Genomic DNA, 10,826 nt, shown 5'->3' with positions numbered 1-10,826 from the left:
TGTCTCTATCTCATTGCCTGCCGTACAGAATTCAGTTGTTAACCACACCATGGAATATTATTCAGCCACAAAAAAGAATGAAGCACTTTTACATGCCACAACCTGGATGAACCCTGGGAACATTATGCTAAGTGAAAGGAGCCTGGGACAAAACGCTTCATATGTAGGGTTCCATGTATATGAAACATCCAGAAAGGAAAAATCCTTAGAGATGGAACGCAGATTACTGGTTGCCGGGGGCTAGGGGAGGGGAGGAATTTGGAGTGAGTGCAAACAGGCATGGGGTATCTTTTTGGGGTGATGACGATGATGTAGAATTAGACAGTGGTGATGGTTGCACAACCTTGTGAATAAACTAAAGACCATTGAATCGTACACTTCAGAAGCATAGATTTTATGGTATGTGAATTATATCTCAATAAAAGAAAATTTTTAAAAGGACTTGGTTGTATGCACAAACCGTGGTTTCTCTTCGTTCTTTCCCGGACTGCTAGATGTTTGGGTTGTTTCCAATGCTATGCTGTCAGCAAAATGCTGCAATAAACATCCTTGGAGCTGCCTTCTCGCTCACCTGTGTGATCTCCCGAGGGTTTACATTTAGAAGTAAAATCTGTCTTCTATGATGTCCACACCTTTTAACCCACCAGAAGAGGCAAATGGATAACGAAGGTAGTTTCCCCTATTTATTCTTCCCCCAAGGATGTATGTTTCCAATTCCCTGCATCCTTACCAATTCATAAGTGTATTAAACTTTGGAATGTTTGCTGACGAAATATGTGAACCCATAGCCTGTTTTAAGCTGCTTATATAAAGATACCTCATTGCTGCTTTAATTTGCATTTTCCTGGTTATGAATGAGGAATATTGACCAGTCGGGGTTTCTTTTCTGTGAATTGTTGGTATTTTCTGTACTGATTTAAAGGGCATAATTATATGGTGGGCACACCTTTCCTTTGTAAGCTATATGCTGCAAACACCTCCAGTAAATCTATGACTTGTATTTTCATTCTTCTTTGTATCTTTTAATATTGGCTACTCTAAGTAATTCATCTTTTTGTTTCTATTTGGAGAGATTTCTTCGTGTCTGGAAACTTAACATGAGAAATAGTCTCTCCTCTATGTTCTCTGAAACTTAACATCTTAAAAATTTTGTTTTTTAAAAAAAAAGTTTTAATTTGGTTTTCATATTTAATCCATCTGAAATTAATTTTTGTCAAGGAGTGAGGTAAAGATCTAATTTTTCCATTTGGATAATCAATTGTCCCAGTACCCCTTATTGAAAAGCTTGTTGTTTTTCATTTGATGAAATGCCTTCAATTTGATGAAATATGATCATTTCTATTTTCATCTGCACCACCTTCCATTGCCAGCATAGTTCAGACACTTGGATGGAAATGACAAAAGGAAAAACCTAACTTGAAAAGACTTTAAAAGAATAAAGAGGGACTTCCCTGATGGCACAGTGGTTAAGAATCCGCCTGCCAACGCAGCGGTCACGGGTTCGATCCCTGGTCCGGGAAGATCGCACATGCCGCAGAACCACTTAGCCCGTGTACCACAACTACTGAGCCCGCGTGTCACGGCTACTGAAGCCCGCGCACCTAGAGCCCGTACTCCACAGCAAGAGAAGCCACTGCAATGAGAAGCCCACGCACCGCAACAAAGAGTAGCCCCCCGCTTGCCACAACTACAGAAAGCCCGCACGCAGCAAGGAAGACCAACGCAGCCAGAGAAAACAAAACAAAAAAACAATAAAGAAAGAAGGAAAGAAGGAAGGAAGGGAGGGAGGAAGAAACTCAATCATGTAACCAGACAAAGGAAAAAGACAGCTAGAGATAGCCTCAGACAACAGTCAATACATCCACATACTCAAATGCCTTTTTTTCTTTATGTCTCTCGCCTATTTCTATTTCTGTGTCGTCATTATTATTCAGACCAGCTGTCCCTATGAGTCTGGAACTGATAGTGACAAGTCTAGGCTCACAGCCTCACAGACTTTCATCCAAAGAGGTAAGGGGGGCCTCCTACTTACTGGATCAATTTAGAAAAAGATATTATTGGCTACCTTTGGAAGATGCTAGAAACACAACTCACAAAATTTTAAAACGCAGAGGAAAGAAATCAAGTGTTTCTCCTGCCTTTCATTTATAACCTGTACCTCAGGACAACCAAATAAATGAATAAGCCAAGTTTCTACTCATACAAGTGCTACAACTAATAGGCAAAGAAGAAAACCTCCAAGTCTTATCTTTGGTTAATGCATGCCCACGTTATCGGGAATAATAACAGAGGGTCTGGTTAGTGTCTTTTCCTCCAGAAACTGTATGTACATGATAGAACATCCAGAGACAAAGCAGAAGGGACCTCAGATGGTCAGAATCAAAGGGATTTATTTTTTTCAAAGAAGTACCAAAAGAAGTGGCAGATCTCATCTAAAATCCAGGCCAGAGGTCAGCAAACTTTCTGAAAAGGACCAGAGGGCAATATTTTCAGCATCTGTGGGCCACAGGACCTCTGTTGAGACTATGCTTCTCTGCTGTTGCAGCATGAAGGCAGCCACAGATGATACACAAACAGGGACAGCTGTGTTCTAATAAACCTTTATTTATAAACACAAGTTGTGGGCCATAGTTTGCCAACCCCTGTCCTAGACCCATGCTTTCTGAAATCTGAGTGAATCACCAGAAGAAGAACTGAATTAAGCCAGGAAAGGCGTGTTCTAACGTGCAAGGAAAGACATTTTTTAAACCCCTTTCTCAGTTTTCAGATCTTTAAAAGTGAGAGACCAGCAGGATAGGATGGTTTCTGCAGTCCTTTCCATCTTTGATGTGCTAAGTCTCTGGGGCCATATGTCCTACAGTGGCCGTGGGTTTGTCCAAGGGAGGGGGCCCAGCCAGCATCTCTTTGGAAAAGAGTCCCAGCTGTTCTGCAACTTGGACGGGGCCGGTTTCCTAGGAAGCTTTGTCGTTTGCGCCTTTGCCATTGCTGACTGTAAAATACAGTGAAGAAAAGTGGGTGTAGCACGGGGGCAAGGGGGCCAAGAGTAGAGAGGTCTCCTGACTCTCAGGTCCCTGATTCCCCCACCTCCTTTGTTGCTCCCTAGGGTGTGTCTGTCTCTTTGCGCTCATGCCGTGTGTGGGTTTATGTGTCCATATATGTATGTATGTTTACGTGTGCGTGCACACGTGTATGTGTGTATGTGTTGGGGGAGACTCAAGGAGAAGACAGAAGGTGGAGGAGAGTGAGGGGTCAGGATGCTTGGAGGCAAGAAAAGAGAAGACATACTCTGGATTTACTTGGAAGGCAAACAATACGTAGGGGTGGGGGGCTCTGCTGTACAGACTCTCTCTCTCTGCCTCTCTCTCTCTCTCTCTCTCTCGCTCTCTCTCGCTCTCTCTCGCTCTCACACACACACACACACATGCACACACATGCACACACAGACTATACCAGTCTCCTCCAGCTGCCACAATAAAATACCATAGATTGGATGATTTAAACAGCAGACATTTGTTTTCTCAGTTCTGGAGGCTGGAAGACCAAGATCAAGGTGTCGGTCAATTCAGTTTCTGTTGAGAGCCCTCTTCCTGGCTTGCAGACGGACACCTTCTCACTGTGTCCTCATGTGACCTTTCCTCCCCTTGATACTAATCCTATTGATGAAGGCCCCACCCTTATGACCTCATTCAGCCTTTAATTACTTCCTTAGACGCCCCATTTCCAAATTCAACGGGACTGGAGTTTAGAGATTCAACACAATGAATTTCACGGGGGAGGGGGGGCACAAACATTTGGTCCATAAGACACACACACACACACACACACACACACACACACAGTTCTATACAGACATCCACAGAGCAAGCTACGCAGAGCCTCTACACATACACAGTCACACACCAGCACACACTCTTAGGGGCTGAATTTTGTCTACCCCGAAATCCACATCTTTAAGTCCCAAACCTCCAGTACCTCAGAATGTTGCCTTATTTGCAGAGGGGTCATTGCAGATTAATTAAAAGGATGAGGTCATACTGGAATAGGGTGAGCCCGCAACCAATACGACTGTATCCTTGTCAAAAGGGGAAATTTGGACCCAGGGAGAGCATCACGTGAAGATGAAAGCAGGGGTCGGGATGATATGTCTACAAGCCAAGAAACACCAAAGCTTCCCCAGAGACCCACCAGACACCAGGAGAGCGGTATGGAACACAAGGAACCAACCCCGAGCACAGCTTGGCTTTGGACTTCTGTCCTCCAGAGCTGTGAGAGAACAGATTTTGGTTGTTTCAGCCACCCAGTCTGTGGTATTTTGTTAAAGCAGCCTGAACAGATTAATACAGGAAAGTAGGGAGGCAGCAGGAAGAAGCAGCAGGAGAAGCAGGAACCTCGCCTCCAAGCTCTCAGCATATGCTCCATTGTCCCATCGGAATTCACCAACAAAACGCAAAGATGCACGATTAAGAACTTTACGATGGGGCTTCCCTGGTGGCGCAGTGGTTGAGAGTCCGCCTGCCGATGCAGGGGACACGGGTTCGTGCCCCGGTCTGGGAAGATCCCACGTGCCGCAGAGCGGCTGGGCCCGTGAGCCATGGCCGCTGAGCCTGCGCGTCCGGAGCCTGTGCTCCGCAACGGGAGAGGCCACAACAGTGAGAGGCCCGCGTACCGCAAAAAAAAAAAAAAAAAAAAAAAAAAGAACTTCACGATGGTGACCGCAGACCTCAGAGCGTTAGAACCCAAGCGTGGGTCTCCTTCTGAATGTGAGGTCCCCTTTGCCCGGGTTGCCTGCCCTTGAAGCTGGCCCTGTCTTCATCCCAGCTTCAACCAGAAGCTGAGGCAGGAGATAGATGGGCCCCAGGAGGAACAGCTGGAGTTTGTCCCCTGTGGACAGATACTCCAAGATAAAGACAGTAACAGGAGGGAGGAGAAGCTGAGCCCTGCCCAGGTAACACACCACATATTTCTCATTCTCAAGGTCAAGGAGACCTTCCCGAATACACATGCACAGAAAGGCTCCTTCGAGGTCAAAAAGGGGGTGATGTCAGCCTACCCATAGGCCTCTTCGCAAGAATCCACCTCGGCTGAGAGATGCACGCGCACGCAGGGGAGGACCCTGAGATAAACCAAGTACTGGACTCAGAACCAGGCAAAGCAAGATGACTGGCCAGAGGAAACCCGGAAGAAATGCCCCATATAAGTGATTCAAACTACCACGAGGGGGCTCCCCTGGTGGCGCAGTGGTTGAGAGTCCGCCTGCCGATGCAGGGGACACGGGATCGTGCCCGGGTCTGGGAAGATCCCACATGCCGCGGAGCAGCTGGGCCCGAGAGCCATGGCCGCTGAGCCTGCGCGTCCGGAGCCTGTGCTCCGCAACGGGAGGGGCCACAGCAGTGAGAAGCCCGCGTACCGCAAAAAAAAAAAAAAAAAAAAAAAAACTACCACGAGGGCGAGACTCTCTCTCTGAGCCCACCTGTGTGTGCCTATCCACACATACTCTTTTTCCTCCTAATAAACACTTTACTTGCTTCACTACTTTCTGTCTTTGTGGGAATTCATTTCTACAAAGCCAAAGGGCCAGGGGCCTTGTCACTGGCCACTGGTCTAGTGGTTAGGATTCAGCGCCCTCACTGCTGCGGTCTGACCTCAATCTCTGGCCGGGAACTGAAATCCTGCTTCAAGCCTCTGCAGGCCAAGGCCATCCGAGATCATATTCTCTAGCGATGGTGCATCTGAAGGAGAATTCACTTTGCTCCCCTCCCCACCGAGCCACCCAGCCTGGTTGACAAGGTGCTTAAGTCACAGCATCTTGTCAGGATGGGGAGGCGGGGGAGTGTCTCTGTGTTCCTCTTGCCCTAGAAGTCATTCTCTTTAAAACTTGGGAGCTCTCAGGGACCATCTGTCTCACCATGTGGAGGAAACTCGTCTTTACTGAGAAACACGAAGATGACTCAGAGCATCGGAAAAAGGAGACGGGGAGATCGTGTCTTCAGCTCTGATTTTTGGTTTCTGATTGCTTCCAAAACTCAGCATTTCTTCCCTTCTTACAGCTTTCTTGTTCAGTCATTCTGGGAACCTTCTGAGCCAAAGCCAAAACAAAAAACCCCCAAACGACCCAGAAATTCCTTTGCGTCTAAGCTAGTCTGAGAAGGGATTTTGTTCTGATCAAAGCATCTTGACGAATATTATTAAAATCAATGACCCTAAGAGCTATCTTTTATGGACATCCGCTCCGGTATTTATCCTCCTTAAATTACTATAGTAAGTCTTTAATTTTAATGGAGTGATTCCTGAGCTTTTATTTTCTAAAATCACAAATGCGGTTGCAAGTGTAGTCTAGTTTTGTTTTCTTAACTTATGTCTTCCACGTGGGACATGCCGGAGAAGAAGCTAAGAACTGTGGAAACAGCACAGTCCTTTGTTTTCAGACAGGGTTGGATACAAGCTTGGGGTTATGTGAACTTGGGAAGATTTCTTTAAAATCTCCAGGGCTCGGGAGGTGGTTGAAGATGGCAGAGTAAGAGGACGTGAAGCTCACCTCCCTGCCACAAACACATCAAATATACATTTAAAGGGACTCCCCCGGCGGTCCAGTGGTTAGGACTCTGCGCTTCTACTGTAGGGGGCCCAGGTTCTGTCCCTGGTCAGGGAACTGAGATCCTGCAAGCCATGCGGGGGGCAGCCAAAAAAAGAAAAAAAAATACATCTACATGTGGAACAATTCTCATGGAAAACTAACTGGAAACTGGCAGAAGATCTCCTATACAACCAAAGCTGCTAGAAAGATCTCCAGGTAACCGGGTAGGATGGACAAGAAGGCCTTCGGTTAGCATCTGTGCCCCTGGGAGGGATCTATAAGGAGGAGAAGGTCCACCACAGGAGGACCCTCACCCTGGGAAGTGAGAGGTTGAGCCTCAACCTGGGCATACCAGTCCTGGGGTCCTGCAGGGAGGAGACAAGCCCCCTGGCCTACCAGGAAATCTACAGAAACAGATAGAAGGGCTGGAGAAGCCTGGACTCTACTCACGAGGAGTGCCTGTGTGCTGGCTCGCTGACAGCCAGGGCAGAGAGAGCCCTGCTCTGGTAGCTGTCGCCTAGCTGCACTTCCCAATCCAAAGGGGCCGACACTCTGGCCCTGCTCCCTCCACGCCACAGCCACGCGTGAGATCTGGGCAGAGACTCGGTCTAACTCTGCAGAGACAGACAAGGGCACCTGGGATGTGAGCCAGACAGAGCTGCAAAGGCCACTGTCAGCGCGCACACAGGGTGGCAGGTGCAGCTGAGCGGACGTCGTCAGCGTGTGCAGGTTATCACCACAGGAGCACGCAGCAGCTAAGCACTGAAGCTCAGGCAGAAAGGCCCCGGGAGAGGATTCACATAGCTGCGCAGAGACAGCCCAGAGGCCCTGGGGTTGATCCAGGTGGGAGAGCCATGGTCTGTCGGGTGTGCTGAGCAGTACACAGCCGTCTGTCTCCCAGCAGCTCCGTCTGCTCCACAGTGCAGCTTAGCACTAGACCAGGGGTGGGCAGGTCCTGGGAGAAGTCTGCCCCAGAGGCAGCCCAGATCCCAGGCAGCAGCGCAGCCACTTCCGTTCCTGTAGCCACAGTGCCCTGACGAGCAGCCCCAGCCTACCCTACATCACAGCCTTATTTATGTATTCATTTATTTGACCTCACCACGTGGCATGCACGATCTTAGCTCCCCGACCAGGGATCAAACCCACGGCCCCTGCAGCGGAAGCGCAGAGTCTTAACCACTGGACCGCCAGGGAAGCCCCTACACCAGAGCTTTGCACTAGATCTGGGATGAACACAAGAGAGAAAGGGGTGCAACCTTGGGCTGCCTCTGAGCAGAGACATGAACATCTACACAGGTGGTGCATAGGTCCTCTGTGACCACACATGACTCACTTGCTTCACCAATCACCTCCCCTGGGGCAGGGCACCCACTCAAGGGCAACAGAGCCTGACTGAAACCGACCCTCAGAGCTGCTACTCCAACAACTGGGGAGCAGACCCGGCCCCCGACAGGGCTGTGACAACCACAGAGCAAAGAGGAGGCCCCGCCTCACATCCAGCACAAACTCTAGATACTATAACACCAACAACACCCCCTATCAAGGGGATAATGGCCAGCACGTCCTGAGGAAAGGTGTGGCTGGTGCCCATACCAAAGCCAGCCCGCGCAGCAAAATATTGGATGCACGCAGTCCACACAGGGACATTCCCAATAAAAACATCCCTTCAAAGCCACGGTAGATAACTGTTTCTCCTAAATTCATAGAGACAGAGAAAGTTAAGTAAAATGAAAAGGCATAGGAACTATTCCCAATTATAACAACAAGAGAAATCTGAAAGAACAAATAATGAAATACCAGTCTACTAGACCCTGAGTTCAAAAAAAGATAATAAAAATGCTAACTGAATTAAGCAAGATTATCGATAGAAATGTAGGTCATTGTAACAAGGAACTATTGGGTTGGCCAAAATGAATGAACTTTTTGGCCAACCCAATAGAAACTATAAAGATGAACCAATTAAAAATAGACAATTCAATTGCCCAGATGAAAACCAATCTGGAAGCAATGAATGGCGGACTAAATGACAGAATGAATAAGTAATATGGAAGATAGAATAATGGAAGTCACCCAATCAGAAAAGCAGACAGAAAGACAAATGAAAAAAAAAAAAAGAAAGCAACATATGAGGTCTATGGGATAATATAAAACGTGCCCACGCACACATAATAGGGGTTTCAGAAGGAGTAGTGAGAGAGAAAGGGATCGAAAATGTATTCGAAGAAATTATGGCTGAAAAGTTCCCAAACCTAAAGAAGGAAACAGATATCCAAGTGCAGGAAGCACAGAGGGTCCCAAAGAAGATGAACCCAAATGGACCCATACCAAGACATATCATAATTAAGATGCCAAAGTTAGAGATAAAGAGAGGATTCTAAAGACAGCAAGAGAAAAACAAAGAGTCCGTTACAAGGGAACCCCCAGGAGGCTATCAGCTGAATTCTCTGCAGAAACTTCGCAGGCCAGAAGGGAGTGGCATGATATATTCAAAGTCCTGAAAGGGAAAAACCTGCAACCTAGAATACTCTACCCAGCAGCATAATCACTTAGAATAGATGGAGAGATAAAAAAAAAAAAAACTTCTCAGACAAGAAAAACTAAAAGGATTCAGCAATACTAAACCTACCCTGAAAGAAATATTGGAGGATCTTCTCTAAATAGAAAAGAAGCAAGAACATACAGGAAAGGGAAAATCACAAAAAGAAAGGCAAATATATAAAAAGATTGAAGATCACTTAAATAAGCCAGTATATATATTTTTAAAAATCCAAAAATTCTGCGAAAGCGATTATAACTACAATGAACAGCAAAAGGATAAACATGAAGATGGAAAATAGGACATCAAAAATCACACAATGTCAGGGAGGGGAGTATAAAAATGTAGGTCTTTTAGAATGTATTTGAACTTGAATGACTATCACTTTAAAACCAGTAGATATAGTTATGGGTCAGCATACTTGAACTCCATGGGAACCGCAAATCAGAAAAATACACTTGGGAATTTCCTGGTGGCCCAGTGGTTAGGACTCGGGGCTTTCACTGATGAGGCCCGGGTTCAATTCCTGGTTGGGGAACTAAGATCCCACAAGCTTCGTGGTACGGCCCCCCAAACAAAAATATTAAAAGTATAGAACAGATCTACAAAAATCAAAAAGAAAGAAACTCAAGCATACTACAAAAGAAAACCATCAAACCATGAAAGAAAAAACAAAAAGAAGAAAGGGGGGCTTCCCTGGTGGCGCAGTGGTTGATAGTCTGCCTGCTAATGCAGGGGACACGGGTTCGAGCCCTGGTCTGGGAGGATCCCACAGGCTGCGGAGCAACTGGGCCCATGAGCCACAACTACTGAGCCTGCGCGTCTGGAGCCTATGCTCCGCAACAAGAGAGGCGGCAACAGTGAGAGGCCCACGTACCGCGATGAAGAGTGGCCCCTGCTCACCACAACTAGAGAAAGCCCTTGCACAGAAACAAAGACCCAACACAGCCAAAAATAAATTAATTAATTAATTAAAAAAAAACCCAAAAACTCACTCACTTTAAAAAAAGAAACAAAAAAGAAGGATCAAAGAACTACAAGAACAACTGGAAAACAAGGATTACAATGGCAATAAGTACATACCTGTATACCTATCAATAATTACTTTAAATGTCAATGGACTACATGCTCTGATCAAGAAACAAAAGGTATCCAAATTGGAAGGGAAGAGGTAAAATTGTCATTATATGCAGATGGTACTCTATATAGAACACCCTAAAGACTTCACACAAAAACTATTAGAACTGATAAATGAATTTAGCAAGGTAGCAGGATACAAAGTTAACTTATAGAAATCTGTTGTATTTCTTTACACTAATAATGAGATACCAGAAAGAGAAAATAAAAAAAAATCCCATTTAAAATCATGTCAAAAAAGTTAAAATACCTAAAAATACACTTAACCAAGGAGGTGGAAGACATATAATGCTGAAAACTATAAAATATTGATAAAGGAAAATGAAGACGATTCAAAGCAATGAAAAGATAGTCCATGCTCTTGGATTGGAAGGATTAATATTGCTAAAATGGCCATACTCCCCAAAGCAATCTACAGATTTAATGTGATCTCTATCAAAATACTAATGGCATTTTTCACAGAACTAGAACAAATAATTCTAAAATTTATATGGAACCACAAAAGGTCCAGAATTGCCAAAGCAATCCTGAGGAAAAAGAACAGTGCTGGAGGCATAACCCTTCCAGACTTCAGACTAT

The sequence above is a fragment of the Tursiops truncatus genome, chromosome 19, assembly GCF_011762595.2.
Source record: "Tursiops truncatus isolate mTurTru1 chromosome 19, mTurTru1.mat.Y, whole genome shotgun sequence".
Classification (NCBI taxonomy): Eukaryota; Metazoa; Chordata; class Mammalia; order Artiodactyla; family Delphinidae; genus Tursiops; species Tursiops truncatus.
The sequence above is the reverse complement of the archived record's forward strand: the minus strand, read 5'-3'. Positions refer to the sequence as shown.